This window comes from Microcaecilia unicolor, chromosome 10 (genome assembly GCF_901765095.1).
Source record: "Microcaecilia unicolor chromosome 10, aMicUni1.1, whole genome shotgun sequence".
Taxonomy (NCBI): Eukaryota; Metazoa; Chordata; class Amphibia; order Gymnophiona; family Siphonopidae; genus Microcaecilia; species Microcaecilia unicolor.
This window is the reverse complement of record NC_044040.1, coordinates 97,821,791-97,837,909: the sequence shown is the minus strand read 5'-3', so window position 1 is coordinate 97,837,909 and position 16,119 is coordinate 97,821,791. Positions and strand designations below refer to the sequence as shown.

General features: G+C 46.1%; 1 protein-coding gene across 1 annotated transcript in view; it reads right to left on the bottom strand.

Annotated features, from left to right (window-relative positions):
- The window catches only part of LOC115478317 (pseudouridine-5'-phosphate glycosidase-like), a 770,820-nt gene that overhangs the window by 495,467 nt on the left and 259,234 nt on the right, over positions 1-16,119 (bottom strand). The gene's annotated exons all lie outside the window — the stretch shown is intronic.

Sequence of the window (16,119 nt, the reverse complement as noted above, 5' to 3'; positions counted from 1 at the left end):
TTGGAGCACTGCTGTCTCTTCTGTTTCCAGTCCTGGTCCCTGGGTCATCCGGTAAGACCTGCCGGCCACTCGAACCCAAGGGCTCAACCCTTGGGGGGGGGGGTAGTGGCCAAGTGCAGGTGAAGCTGTACGGACCAGTCCAGTGTGCTCCAGTCCAGTGTGTTCCGGTCCGGTGTGTGTTCCAGTCTGGTGTGCTCCAGTCCAGTGTGTTCCGGTCTGGTGTGTGTTCCAGTCCTGTGTCCTTCAGTCCGGGGGATTGCAGTCCCGTGTTCCAGTCCTGTGTCCTCCAGTCCGGGGGATTCCAGTCCGTGTGTTCCGGCTCACTGGGCGGTGCCTGCAGTCTCTGCCGGTGCGTTTGCCCAGCGTTGATTGGTGGGTTTTGCCTGCTGCTGTCGCTCCTCGTCAGCAGCCCAAGGGCTCATGTTTGCTCCAAAGCCCAGCCCCGCGGGCTCTGAACCTGAGAACCTGACAGTGTGTTTAAATGCATTGATATCTTATGGAGACTGTTTAGTACTGGGCTGACCATCTGAGAAGATCACCCTTAATTGTACAGACCAAGTTGACAAGATTATGAAGTTTTGAACAAGTTCCATGAGGAAAAGTCCATAGTCTGCTTTTGAGACAGACATGGGAAGCCACTGTTTATCCTGGGATTGGTAGCATAGAATGTTGCTACTATTTAGGATTCTGACAGGTAGTTGTGACCTGGATTGGCCACTGTTGGAAACAGGATACTGGGCTAGAAGGACCTGACCCAGTATAGCTATTCTTATGTTCTTACCAGTGTTCAAAAGCAAGTTGAAGTTCAACACAGGGACTGCTGATTAAAACTTTTGAGTGAGAGTGCTCAGAGAAAGGTTTTTGGGAGTGCCCAGAGAGTGCCGTCGGCCTACTGGATTTATTCCAGCCCCAGCCTGTGCCCAGCCCTAGTGGTCCAGCAAGTGGGAGCAGTGTGTGTGCAGAAGTATTGTATGTGTGAACCCGTTTCCGGGTATGGTGTGAGACCACGGGGGGAGCTGAGCCGGAGGTGAAATCCAGGGTTACATTTGTTCTGTCCTCCGACAGCCTCGCACTAGTTTATAACGTGATCCTAAAATGTGTGTAATGCCTTTACTGTTATTCTCAGTTCCAAGGACTATCGTTGCTGCAGTTTCTCACTGGAAAAATACATGAGCAATGCACTGTGGGTAATGTAGTTCACAGGCAGTGCAACCACACTTGTTTGGCTGTGTAAGAACTGTTACCACTGGTTGTGAGGCTGGTCACACCTTCCCTCTCTCTCCCTCTCTCTCTGCCAAGCTTGGCTCTTTTGTTTTCCTGTTCAGTCTTACTATCTGTCCTCAGAGGTCAGCCAGGTATGACCTTTCCCTCCTATCTCTAGGACTACCCCTTGCTATCCGATGGCAGGCTCTGTCCCCATTGGTCTCTATCTGCTCCTCCCTGTGTGAAGCTCCACCACTTCTTTGTCCTTTCAGCCACACGGGGCTTCATTCACCATTATAGCCAGGGACATGGAGCTAACACCATCTGGCTCCACACAGCTCTGTCCTGCTGAGAACACCCTGTAAAGAACCTGGTTTTTACCCTGTGAATATCTTCTTCCAAATGAGATATCGCACATTCCAGTCACCCAGCTTTGGACTATTTCTACCTGTTCAACTACCTTCCCCTCCCCCTGCAATACAACTACCTCTCTTCAGATCTCCACCTCCCACAACCTCCAGATTAAGAAGTCTCTGTATCCTGAACATCTATCTGTGAGTAAATTATCTGTGATTTATTCAATAAAAGAGACTTCATAAAATAATAGAGACTTCAGGTGATTGCTGTGCCAGGGTTATGCTCCATGATATTGGGGCTTCTAATTACCAAGCTCCAAGAGTCATGACAACATTTAGAAGCCTGTTTCAATTATACTGAATACTAAAAGACAGAACTTTAACTCTGGGACTCCAGGCCACAGACCAGCTGTTTGTACTGCCTCTTGAGAGACAGATTAGTGCATGCTATGGACCTGCAGGAGCAGGCCACAGGAGAGAATTCTTTATAGCAAGGACAGACTTTTTGTGTGTTCATTTCTCCCGTGAAATGAACAGATCATCCCTTTTCCTGCATATTAATATATTGTTTTGCTTCACATGTAAACACATGTAAATGCACTGTGTGGCTGTGTTTATCAAGGCTTCAAGCCTACCCTCGTTCACTCTACTATATATGCTTCTGGTGGTGGGATCTGAGCTTCTGCTGGTAGAAGAAACCAGAATACTTTGTCTCCAGGGCTCTGGGCCTTGTAACCAGTACTAAAACAGAATTTGGGCTAAAGAGGGTAGCCCTGTCCTAGATAGGGACCAGAAGGAGTATACCAAATACCAGACAGGCAGGATATTTATTTCTGTTTTTCGTATTTCAGTCTCTCCTACTCAGTGCTAACTAGAGTTGCAAGAAAAACATGGAGAAACAGATCCAGGCTCTAGTTGAGGGCCAACAACAGTATCAGAAGTTCATGTAGGCACAGTGTGAACAGCAGTGACAACAGCAATAGCAGTAATAGCAATTCATGCGAATACAGCAACAGTTAATGCAGGCAAACTTTGAGCAGCAGCAGCAAGTTTTACAGAAATTAGTAGAGGTGCAACAAGGCTCTGGCCCACGTCGCCCCAATACTACAGAGACCAACATCACATATGAACTTAGCTGTCCCAGTGTTGCCTCAAATAGCCACAAAGTATGACCCAAATCATTTTCTGGTAAATTTTGAGAGGACAGTTTGCATAGCTGACTGACCAAAGGCAACATGAACTACAGATCTGGAAAACTTGCTAACCAGCAGCAGCCAAACTGCATTCCAAAGTGCCAACCCCGATCGCTGGTCTGTTATAAAGACATTAAAGCAGTCATCCTGGAACTTACTCCGTAAGCCTATAGGCAATGATTTAAAAAACAGATTTTTCCACACATAAAAAAGCACCTGCAATTTTTTCTACAGACTAAAGGAGGTGACTGCAAACAGAGGAAAACTCTGGTGTGGAGACAACAAACATTGTTCTCTTTAAGCAGTTCCTGGATGGGCTGCCCCAGCCTATGAGACAATGGGTTAGACAACACCCAAAGCTGACACTAGAGATCACCTTGGAAGTGGCAGATGTACTCCACCAAGCAAGATCAATCAGTCCCTGAACCAGATAAGGAGCAAAGACCAGGTGGAAGCCCCAGAAGGCAAAAGAGAAGGCAGTGGTTGAGCATCTCCAAGAGAGGAGAGCACCTTCAAGCCCAAGAACCTAGAAGGGAAAGTCAGAGCAATGGAGGCCATCATTGCCAAGAGCCCAGACACACCTACTCAAAAATGGGAACTTGACTCCATTATTTGTGCAGCAAAGACACACAGGACAACCCTGATCCCTTAGAGAACATGCCTGAGTGGAAGGGCAATCCGGAGAGTTTTAAAAGGGCTCAGATAAAATATGAGTCCCTTAGACAGGCACGAGAGTAGATGAGAAACTAGTGGGTAATCAGGACCCCTTTAAGGTAGCTCTCCCCTATTTTACTGAAGCACAACTTGTTATACAGAGTGGCCAAATTATCTTTAGAATGGGAACATGCATGGGATAGATACAGGAGATGCCTAACTAGAAAGAAGATGGAAACACAGCATAGTTGTTGAGGTGTTATTTTGGGCAAGAGTAGTGGGAACTAAAGCTGAAGCCATACAGACTTCTTTGATCTGTCCCACAAATGGCAAAAGACTGAAGAAGATTCACTAAATCCAGCATGGGAGAACTAAGGCCAATGCTGAACAGACTTCTATGGTCTGTGTCCTGCAGATGGCAAAAGACTGAAGAAGAATCAGCAATCTCAGAATAGGAGGAGCCAAGGCCAATGCCAGACAGACTTCTATGGACTGTGTCCCGCGAATGACAAAAGACTAAAGAAGATTCACCAAATCCAGCATGAGGGGACCAAGGCCAATGCCAGATAGATTTCTACAGTCAGTGTCCAACAAATGGTTTTGGCAACTCCAGTGTTGTAGATCATTTTATTGTCATGTGCTACGAGTGAGGGTGCTATGCAACTGAAGAAGGAGGGGAAGACATCTTGACTGGTAAGTTGAATACTATCAGCAATACTTCGGGATGATATATGGTTATAACCATGACTCCCATCGTGTTAGGCTGCCTATATGGTTGGTATGGTGGTGACTTGATAACCAGTGTTAAGCATGGGTGGCTGGGACCCGTACAGAGTGGTGGGCATGGATCTATCTATCTTGTTGGGCAGATTGGATAGACTATGAGGGTCTTTATCTGCTATAATTTACTGTGTTACTTTGCCAAAAGAGCCTTAAGCTCAGTTGCACAAGCTGTAGCAGAAGAATCAAGTCTTACCAGCGTGGACCACAAGGATTCCAAAGCCACAACTAGAGGTTTTGCCAGGGGAGTGGTAGATAAACTACCGTGTCCTTCCATCACACAGATACCTAAGCTTTAGCAACACCTAGTTCCATCTGGATGACATCATCCTCTGGCACTTATCCAGAAGGAATGAGCTCAACCAACCTCATCACCAGTAGGCGGGTGCAGGTGAGGGCTGAGGGAAACCTGATTTTTTAATGGGTTCAGGCCTCTCTCTACAAGACTGAAGCAAGAGTGCTAGGCATACTACAAGCTTATCCATTCTGAATTGAGAGGTAACAGCTGAAGAGTCACTTGGGGGTAGACATCAATCTTCCCCTATCATTTCATTGGCTTCACAAGGTGAAAATCAAGAGAGAAAAAATAACTAGCACAGACATTCAGCAAGATCAGTAAGTCATGCCACCATTTTGGTTCCACTCCCATAATAGGTCTTTAGTTTTTAAAGGGTGTAAGGTGCTTGGATGTGAAGTTTTAGCATTCTGTTAAATCCAATAAAATTGATCAATGAAAACCTGGTTTATTATGGGAATATTCACCAACATATTAGATACAATATATGGTTTTCCCATTTTAAAAAAATGAATAAATTCTATTGAATACAGCTGATAATAAATATATTTCAAGAATACCTTGCTCTCTTGTTTAGGTTTATTCATGACCCCTATTTTTTTTTTTTTTTCAGATTTGACGGTAAAGATTTTTTTTTTTTTTTTGAATTACATGTTTTTATTAAAGATTGCTCAAAGGGAGTCACGTGATGCTGTAGAGGGAGTGAGACGTGTTCTCAGGCTCTCTTAGGCCCCAACACCTCTTAATTCATCGTTAAAACCTCAAATCAAGCGAAAACAGGACGGGAGACAAAAGAACACGCAGCGAAGGCAGCGCATAGCAGATGGACAAATTTATAGAAACATCGGGAAAAGTAATGGCGAGCAGAGGACAAAAAAAGGATAAGGAGAAGGCCAAAAGCGCGGAAAGCGCGGCAGAAACAAAACAAGCGCCGGAAAACCCCGTGTTCTCATTGGAGCAACTATCGCAACTTACAGCGGCGGTGGAGAAGGCAATGGAGCCGAGATGGGAGCGGTTGGAGGGGCGGCTAGCAAACATGGAGACGCTGCTGGGAGAGACGGTGCAAAGAGCGACGGAGCTGGAGAGCAGGGTCTCGGCGCTCGAGGATGCAGGGACACCGGCAGCTCAAAAACTGGAGCGAGCGCTGGAAAAGATTGACAAAATGGCGTCGGCCTTAGATGACCTAGAGAATAGGTCAAGGAGAGCAAACCTCAGAATCATCGGCGTCCCCGAATCAGTGGGAGACGGTGTACTGTGCACAAAAATAGAAAAATGGCTAAAAGAAGAATTTGCGCTCTCGGATCACGCGGGCCCGCTTTGTCTAGAGCGGATCCATCGCGTGGGCAGGAAACAAGAAGGGAGACAGGCTCCGAGAGCAGTCATCTTAAAAGTACATAATTATTTGCACAAAGTGGAAATCTTGCAGGGATACCGGATGAAAAGGGATTCTACTCAATACGAAGGACACACAATCAGAATATTTCAGGACTATTCGGCACAGTTGCAGGGAAGGAGGAGAAACTTTACCCCGTTGTGCAAGAAACTACACGAGGCCCGCATTCAATTCATGCTGATTTACCCAGCTATCCTCAAGATCAAGCATGAGGGCCGATGGAGGTCTTTTGAGGAAGTGGCAGGGGCCTCAGCGTTTATAAATGAGATAGAGAATACTGCAAATCATGTTCAAGCTAGTAACAACGCTAAATGAAGTTCCTGTGCGTAGGTATGATACAGAAAATGTAAAAATGTTATGTTTTCAGCACACTGAGGGTTGAAATACCTATAGCAGTAAGGGGTGAAATCTGGGTACCTTGGAAAAGTTACAGAGGTGGGGGGGCCACTGGCATTGAAGTGACTCTAGGTCTGTAGAAATATGGACCCAGAACTACAGTTGAACAGGGAGGGGCAGGGAGGGGAGGGGGGAGGGGGGGAAAGGGGGAGTAGATGGGAAGAAATAGGGAGCAGAATCTCAAAACAACGTGGCACCTTATATGAAGTGAACACAAGGCAGGGAAGTCAAAGTCAGAACGTAGGGGGGGAACTAGGTGAGTTGGATAGCTGGGCACAGCAAAGCTCTGGGGGGGAGGCTGGGCGCCCCTGGGGCAACATAATGAGAGAACTGGCAGAGAAACAAAGTATAACTCCTGGTTAAGAAGCAGAGAGGAGAGGTAAGGGTGGTCTCCTGGAATGTTTGCGGGATTACGTCCCCAATAAAGAGAACTAAGATTTTAGATGCCCTGAAACGACAGGGGGCCCAAATTGCTTGTGTTCAGGAGACCAGGCTCTCACAAGAGGAAAGCGAAAAACTGAAAAGGCAATGGGTAGGAGAGGTACACTGTTCCCCAGCAAAAGGTAGAAAGGGAGGGGTGGCAATTTTAATCCATAAAGCTCTAGCTTGCCAAGTTACACCGCTGTTTAAAGATACAGAAGGGAAATATGTGGGGGTTAAACTCAAGTTACAAGGCAGGGACCGGCTCTTGATAGCTGTTTATGCACCGACAGGATCCAATAAGGCTTTTTACTCGCAGCTGCTGGCTAAATGTCAACAGTACCCAGAACTGCCCATAATAGTAGCAGGAGACATGAATCAGGTCTTTGATCTGGAAATGGATCGCTCTGGGTCTAGTCACAAAGGGACATCTTCAGGCCCCTCATTGTTGGAATCTTTCTGTAGGTTAGCGGGGCTGGTAGATGCGTGGCGGTTGATGAATCTGGAAGAGAGGGACTACACACACATCTCAAGGGCCCACAGGACCCACTCTAGATTAGATTATATTCTCATCTCGCAGGAACTCTTTAGTCAAGTGCAAGGGGCAAAAATAGGGTCGGAGGGTCCCTCAGACCATGCAATGATTTGGGTGGATTTTGAAGCGCAGCCATACTACAGAGCCCAGGGGAACTGGAGGTTCCCAGCTTATCTCTATCATTCGGCAGACTTTAAGAAGTATCTGCTTGAAAAGTGGGAGGACTACTGTACATTCAATGCGCAGCACACAGAGGAACCAGTGCTCTTCTGGGCAGCGGCAAAGGCAGTCATACGGGGCCACATAATTGCATATGTCAGTCAGCGTAATCGCCGCATTGCAAAAGGCATTATAGACAGAGAACGTCAGCTCAGAGAAGCAAAGCGACGACATATAAGGTCACCCACTACAGGGAACTATGAAACGCTGCTGGTGGCACGAGCAGCTCTGAATGAGTTGTTGCATGAACGAACGACTCGCTCCCTAATATACAGAAAATACAAGATGTATAAATATGGAGACATAGCAGGGGGGCGCTTGGCAAGGATGGTGAAAGGGGCTCGTGGATCCCACTTTATTGTGGCAATTAAAAATAACATGGGGCAGGTGAAGACTAGAACTGAAGAAATAGCTGAAACACTCTGGAGTCATTTCGCAGAACTATACCAAAGGGGGGAGGGGAATTCAGAGGCAATAAGAACCTATTTGAGAAACTCGGGGATACCACAACTCACTGCGGAAGAGACGGCAGGGCTAAACGAACCGATAACTGCTAAGGAAATCCAGAAGGCTATCAAGGCATTAAAGCTATACTCGGCGCCTGGGCCAGATGGCTATTCGGGTGAATTTTATAAATTATTGGGGAATCAGTTGATAGGACCGCTATGGGAATATTACACTGAAGTGATAGAACAAGAGACCCTACCCCCACAGGCGAACACAGCTCTAATCAGTCTGATACCGAAGGGAGGGAGAGATTTGATGAGCCCTGGGTCGTACAGGCCGATATCACTGATTAATGTAGACCTAAAAATCTTGTCACGATTATTAGCAGACAGATTGGCTCCCTTGCTGCCCAGGCTGATCCATGATAGTCAGGTGGGCTTTGTCAGAGGGCGGCAGTCAGTGCTTAATGTGCGTAAACTATTAGCGACTGTGATTCATGCAACGGTAGAAGGGGAGGGTGGTCTTATAGCCAGTCTGGACGCAGAGCGTGCCTTTGACAGGGTGCTCTGGCCCTTCATGTTCGAAACTTTGCAGTGGGTAGGAATAACGGGGTGGTTTTTGCAAGCCATAAGAACGTTATATTCATCACCAAAGGCAATGCTCATAATTAATGGGGTCAGGACTCGTGAGATAGATATAGAGTGTGGGACTCGACAGGGCTGCCCCCTGTCCCCTCTCTTGTTTGTGCTCTCATTGGAACCATTGTTGTGCAAGGTGCGGGCAGAGGAGGGAATAGAGGGAATAAAAATCCAAGGGGCAGTAACAAAAATTCTTGCCTATGCAGACGATCTATTGCTGCTGTTGGATGAAGGCCACTCATCACTGAATTGTTTATTAGAGGTGCTGCAGACATATGGGAACCTGTCAGGCTTTAAACTTAACCTCACAAAATCGCAGGGGCTGCCATTGGGGAAAGGAACAAGGGATAGTTGGAAAGGGGGATTTCCACTGGAATGGGCAGAAGGGAATATTAAATATCTAGGAGTCCGGGTGTCAGGGGACCTGGCTACACTGTACAAGCTAAATGTAATTCCAATGCTGATGGAAACCCGGCGGCTTCTGCAACTCTGGGGCGCCTACCCCATTTCGTTAATGGGTCGAATAGCGCTGGTTAACATGTTGATAGCGCCTAAGTGGCTTTATCTATTTCAAATGTTGCCACTGTTCATGCGGAGGAGGGAGGAGAGGAAGCTAAATAAACAGATTCAGGAATTCCTGTGGAGGGGCCGGCGTCCCAGATTGCCAATAACGGTGCTGCAGAAGCCCAGGGCCCATGGGGGAATGGGGTTGTTGAATGTAAGGTACTTAGGAGTGTCCTGTATACTAAGACACATCAGAGACTGGCTGGCTGGTACGCAACACTTCACGCCAACTGCAATAGAGACAATACTGTCTCCCAGGGAACACCTGGGATGGCTGCTGCACACCACGGGGAGGAGGCCGCAGCTGGAGATCAGGAAAAATCCATTCGTCAACTCAGCGCGGGAAGCATGGAGATGGTTGTGTAGGCGACACAGATTCTCGCCGGCAGCGACGCCCTTTCTGCCACTAAAACATAATCCGGATTTCCCGGTGGGAACCTCTTCTAGAACATTTGAGGAATGGCACACGCGAGGGATTTTATATCTTTATCAGATACTGGATGAGGAAGGACAACTTAAGAGTCAGGCTGAACTGCAGCGAGAGTTTGGGCTGCAGAGGGTCGACTCCCTTGCATATTTGCAAGTGAGACATTATATACACTCATTGGGCTGGATGAACCTATGCGAGGACGTGCAGGAGGTTATAAGCTCGGCACTGACTTTGGGAGCGCAGAATGTGGTGCCATTGAGATTCTTTCACAGAAACCTCCTGGACTCAACAGAGGACATAGACTACAGAGGATATGCAAAAAAGTGGACGACAGACCTTAAAGAGGAAGTGACAGAGACGCTGTTTGCAGGATTCCTGAATAGTATACGGAAAAGTGCCACGTTCCCCCGTGATTGGGAGTTGCAGTACAGGTTTGCACTGAGACTTTATGTGGCGCCTAACCGAGCATACCAGGCAAAGTTCGGAACCTCAGGGGCATGTTTGAAATGTGGTCAAGATCCAGCTACATTGAGTCATATGTTTTGGACATGTCCGCAGGTGCAGAGCTTCTGGAGAGCGGTGATAGGAGCTACTGAGAAGTATTGGAACTGTACAGTGCCTGTACAACCCTTGCTATTATTCGAGGACTTTAAAAACGTGGGCCGCCGAGTTGCGGGCTTGAAGGGATTTTTACAAAGAATGATGTTGCAGGGGAAAAGAGTACTACTGACAAACTGGAGAGAGAGTGCAAGACCAACTTTGGCCCAATGGAGGGTACAGATGATAGAGATGTTGAAACTAGAAAGGCGTGGAGTACAAGACTTTGACACAGAAGCGGGTAAACACCTGACAAGTATTTGGAGTAACTTTTGGGACACTCTGCAGCCAGCAGCCAGGAAGAGACTACTTAATTGCTAATTAGATATGTAAGACTTTGGGCAGACCCTGCAATGCCTAGGAAGCCACTAAACTGAGGAGTAGAGGAGGGAGGGTGGGAGGGAGGGGTGAGAAGAGAAGGGATAGAAGGGAGGGGGGAGGGACAGGGATTGTTGGGGTAATATAAGTTGTTAAAGAAATAATCAGACAATAAGTTGAAAGTAGTAGTTATCAGAAGTTAACATGCGGTAATACCTTGAGTTGTGATATGACTACAGTACATGAATGTATTTTGTTTAATAAAAAGATTTAAACATAAAGATTGCTCAAATACAAAATAGCCAACAATCGGCTGTTCATCAACATATTTTCCACATCAAGCTTGTTTAATTCTAACTTTAACTTTCCCTTCCCTCCCTCCCTATCTCAGTGGTGTGTTTGATTGTTCTTTATACTGTTCATAAAGTGTCCATATTTTATTGAAAATCCGTATGGAGCCTCTTCGCATGGCTGTCAGCTTTGACATTTGGTATAAGTATTCAACTCTTCCCGTTGCTATTTGTAATGTTGGTGGTTGCAGCTGCTTCCATGCCCGGGCTATTCCAAGCCTTGCTGCCACAAAATATTGAGTCGCCAGTCTGTGTTGCCAGCCAGATATCTCATCCGGTTTAAAATGTAGGAGGCAGTGTTCCGCCCTCCATGGACATTGTCTTTGTATAACTGTATCAACCAGCTGCAGTAACTCTTTCCAGTATTCTTTTATTTTCTCACAGGACCACCATATATGTAGGAATGTGCCTCTATGGCCACATTCCCGCCAACATTGACCTGATGCTTCCGGGTACATCTTTTGTAGTCGGTCTGGTGTGTAATACCACCCATAAAACATCTTAAATCCATTTTCGTTCACCGTTTGTGCTACGGATGACTTAAGTAGATATTTATAAGTACTTTTCCACACCATTGTGGAGTATGTATTCTGCAATATCTCTTCCCATCTCTTTTGATATAGTACCTGAGGATCAGTCTGTCCCAGCAGAGCCAGGTATATACGTGTTATCCCTCCTTTGCCTCCTCCTCTAATAATCGCTTGTTCTAGATCTGTTTCAGCTAGGTCTAATTCGTCTTGCGCTTTCTTCTTAAGGAAATTACGCAGATTGCAATAATAGGTAAGATCTCTCTCTATCAGACCATATTCCTCCTGAAGGTCTGCAAAACTAATCATTTCTCCATCTTTCCATGTTTGCCCTAGTGTGCGCAAACCCTGCTTGGGCCCATTTGTCAAAAATCTTCTCCGATCTCCCAATGAAAACCCTTTGCCCAACGTATTGCTGTCTGCCGATAATACACTCTTTCCGGAAACAAACGTCTCCTCAATTGATACCACGTCCATAAAGGATGTCTCAACCAATAGGCATTGCTCTTATTGTGGGCACTAGTTCCTCTTTTGGTACCCATAAAATATCTTCTATTTCTCGCCTGCCCAACCATGCTCTTTCCCAATGAAGCCATTTCTTAGATGCCCCAGGTGACCACTCTGCCAAGACCCTAATCTGGGCTGCTTGGTAATATAGGTAGAAGTTAGGGACTCCCATACCTCCTCTCTTCCATGTTTGACACATCATAGATCTCCTTACTCGTGGTGGGCGTTTCCTCCAGATATATGCAAACATTTTGCGATTTAGCTTTGTAAAAAAGCTTGCGGGTATTGGGATCGGGATTGCCATAAATAAGTACAGCAATTTCGGTAGCAGCATCATTTTGATAGCATGTATGCGCCCCTGCCAAGATATATTGAGTCCCTCCCATCTGTCTAATTCCTGAAAATGTTCTTCTGCTTTCTTGGGGAAATTAGCTGCATATAGCCCCTCTAGTTGTGAGGTTATCTGTATGCCCAAATATTTAATAGTCTTTTTCGCCCACACAAAGGGAAATTCAGTCCTAAGAACCTCTAATTCTTTGGGAGGCACTGTGAGATTCAAAAAGGTGGATTTTTCCAAGTTCGGCTTAAACCCTGATAATTTCCCATATTGCGTGAGGTGTTCTATTACCCTCTTTATAGAAGTTTCTGGTTTCACAATTGTGAGCAATATATCATCGGCAAACAGCATAAGTTTGTGTTCTCTCCATCCTCTCACCACTCCCTTCACCTCCCCATCTTTCCTAAGCATGCAGGCTAGCGGCTCCAGTGACAGAGCGAAAAGAAGTGGAGATATCGCACATCCCTGTCTGGTCCCACGTTGGAGCTTAAATGTTCTTGTATAAGACCCATTAATTTTTAAGGTTGCTAGTGGCCCTTGATATAGTAACTTTAACCAACTCAGGAACTTCCCCTCTATCCCTACCCATTGCAATACTTGGAATAGAAATGACCAGTCCACTCTATCGAATGCTTTTTCTGCATCGATTGATAACAATACTGCTGGGGTCTGGTCATCTCTCACCTGTTGGATAATGTGCATCAGACATCTGGTATTGTCAAACGTCTGTCGCCCCGCTATAAATCCCGCTTGATCCTCATGAACTATACCCGGAATCTGTTTTTGTAGTCTGCAGGCCAATATCTTTGTAAATAGCTTGTAATCCACATTCAAAAGCGAGATTGGCCTGTAGGAGCTACAAAGCCGGGGGTTTTTCCCCGGCTTCAATATTAAAGTTATTGCTGCTAATCTCCATGTATAGGGTAATTCCTGCGACTCTGATAAATCATTAAACACTTTCAGTAGGACTGGGGCCAGATGCTTGCTATACACCTTGTAGAACCTAGTGGGGAATCCATCTGGCCCCGGGGCTTTACCATTTGCCATATCTGTTATTGCCCACCTTATCTCCTCTAGTGAAATGGGTGCTGACAGCTGCTCGGATCCTCCTCTTTCCACCCGCGGGAGGTCCGCCCCTTGTAAATACTGCTCTATTTCATCTACCTCTGGGACTTGTTCTGGTTCATATAAATTTGTATAGTAATTCAAAAACTCCTCTTGAATCTGTTCCATCTGTGTTACAAAGTTCCCATCAGTTGTTTGTATGCCCCCTATATGATTACGTTGTGCTAGCTTTTTCAATTTACAAGCTAGCAGTCTACCCGCCTTATTCCCTAGTTCAAAGTGTTCCTGTTGTGTCTTTTGTAGTTTAGCAGCCACTTCTGCCAGCTGCAACTCTTGAAGTTTGTTTCTCAGCTCATTTAATTTTGTCTGCCCTCTTGAGTCTGTGGGGGTCTTTTTATGTGTTTGTTCTAGCTTTAATATTTCAGTCCTAATACTCTCTTCTTGTTCCACTCGTGTTTTGGTTATGTGTGCTCCTAATGCTATTAATTGTCCTCTAAGGACCGCTTTTAGACCTTCCCACAAATATTCTGAGTGGATCTCACCCACATCGTTGAATTTAAGATATTCCTCAATATATTTTTCTATCACTGGGATGTTTTTGGGATCCATTAAGATTGCCTCATTTAACCTCCAGTATCGCTCTCCCACCTGTCTAATTCCTATATGTAATTCTAATACCACCGGAGCGTGGTCCGACCAGGTGCGTGGCTCTATATTGATCTTACTTATGGTATTAGCCACTGTCACATCTCCCATCCATCCATCTATTCTAGAATAAGATCTATATTTAGCAGAATAGTATGTATAGTCTCTTTCCTGTCCGTGTTTTGCCCTCCAGAAATCTGTCAATCCCCATCTGGCCAAGAAACTTTTCAATCCTTTCCTATCTATTTTAGCATATACAGCTTGGCCTGTAGAATTATCTAACAGGGGATGAATCGTGACATTAAAGTCTCCCCCTAAGAGGAGTCGACCTTGTTGATGCTTTTGCAATTGTAATTCCACTTTTTCTATAAACTGTTTCTGCCCGGAATTCGGGGCATATATATTAACAATGGTGTACTGAGTATTATATAGTGACACTTTTACCAGCAGGAATCTGCCTTCTTTATCAGTTACTGTATGTTGAACCTGCCAAGGAAGTGAATCCGACAGTGCTATTAATACCCCTCTCTGTTTAGACTTGTCCATACATGATGAAAATAAGATTGTAGGGTATCGCCTATGACCCACCAGCCGCTCGTGACACTTTTTCAAGTGCGTCTCCTGTACCAGCACTATATCTGCTCGCAAGCGTATCATTTCTTTAAATGCTAGCTGGCGTTTCATAGGCGAGTTAAGGCCCCTCACATTGAATGTTACACATTTAAACACTTTATCACCTGATACCATTCTGTCAAACTATAATATATCCACCACCGTTTTCCCTTGTCCCTTTCCCCCCTCCCCCCTCCCTCTTTCCCCAATAACCTGAAATAGCATGCCCCCTTCTTCTTTGAAGGCATGCTAAGAAAAATTGTGGACTTCCGTTCACGTCTTCTACACCAGTCCATTTAAGCGCTTTGGCCCTTAATGATTTACAGGCACCGCTCCCGCTGTCTCCTGATCAGAGTTTAGCCTGACTCTCTAAGCAAAAATTTAGTTCCAATGTGCACTGTGTTGTCATGTGCCTTTCTCTGCCACAAGCCGTTGTTCTGATACTTGTCTTCTCAGCCGTCCTCGCCCCTGTGAGACTCTCTGCCATCGCTGCTTGCTCTTTTTCGGAGGTCCATTGGTTTGGTGTGCTATGCTCGCTGTTGTCTCCTTGTTCTGCCCCAAAAACTCCTGGGCCTCCTCAGGCGTGACCACTCGTCGTTGCTTTCCCTCCTTATAAAACACTAAGGCAAAAGGATGTTGCCACTTGTATTTGATTCCTTCATCTCGGAGCTTTTCCGTTAATGGACGTAGCGCTCCTCTCCTTTTCAATGTGGTAGCCGCTAAATCTTGAAATAGTTCAATGGGATATGTCTCCCATATTATGGGGCTAGCTACCCTTGCTTGGCGCATGACATCCTCTTTCATTTTGAACTCTGTAAAACAAGCCACAATGTCTTTAGGCACATTAGCCTTTCTCGGACCCAGTGCCCTGTGCGCACGTTCTAGTTTAATTGTTTCGGGTGCCACTGTGTGCTCCGGGGTAGAGAGCAGATGGGCCGCTATATCCTGCACTGCTTTTTCGCAGTTGATAAATTCTGGTAGCTCCGGTAGGCCCCGTACTCGGATGTTAGCTCGCCGACTTCTATTTTCAAGGTCTTCCACCTTGTCCGTGAGAAATCTCATGTTTGCTTGTTGCTCACCCAATTGCTGTTCTAACCCCGTTATCATATCCGCATGTTCTTCAAGGCCCACTTCAGTTTCATTAACTCGATTTCCCAATTCTTTGATCTCCTCTCTGAGGTCTGCGCTCAATTGCGCTAAGTCACGCCGCATCTCTTTAATGTCTTTTTTAATATCCAACAGCCAGGTACTCAGCTGTTCCCATTTATCTGGTGCCAGCTCATTTTCCTGCGTTTCTTCGTGTGCGCCCTGCGCACACGGAGGCCGCTGGCTTAGGGAGGCCCCTTGACTCGGCTGATCACCTGCCTGCCTGTCCACCACGTGGTCGCGGTCCCGATATGCGAATGCAGTTAAATCCGCCGTTTTGGGTTTCGAGTGCGCCATCTTCGGGAGCGCGTGTCTTCCACTGTCTGTTCTACTACACGCCTTCTGTTTCGGGCTTTAATTGCTCTTCTTTTAAGCTGGTATTCGGGCTGGTGTTCGGGAGCTGCGCGTTCAGACCGCCATTGCAGTTCGTGACGTCACCGGAAGTCATTCATGACCCCTATTTGAAGGCAGAAGTTTACTGACCACTGCAAA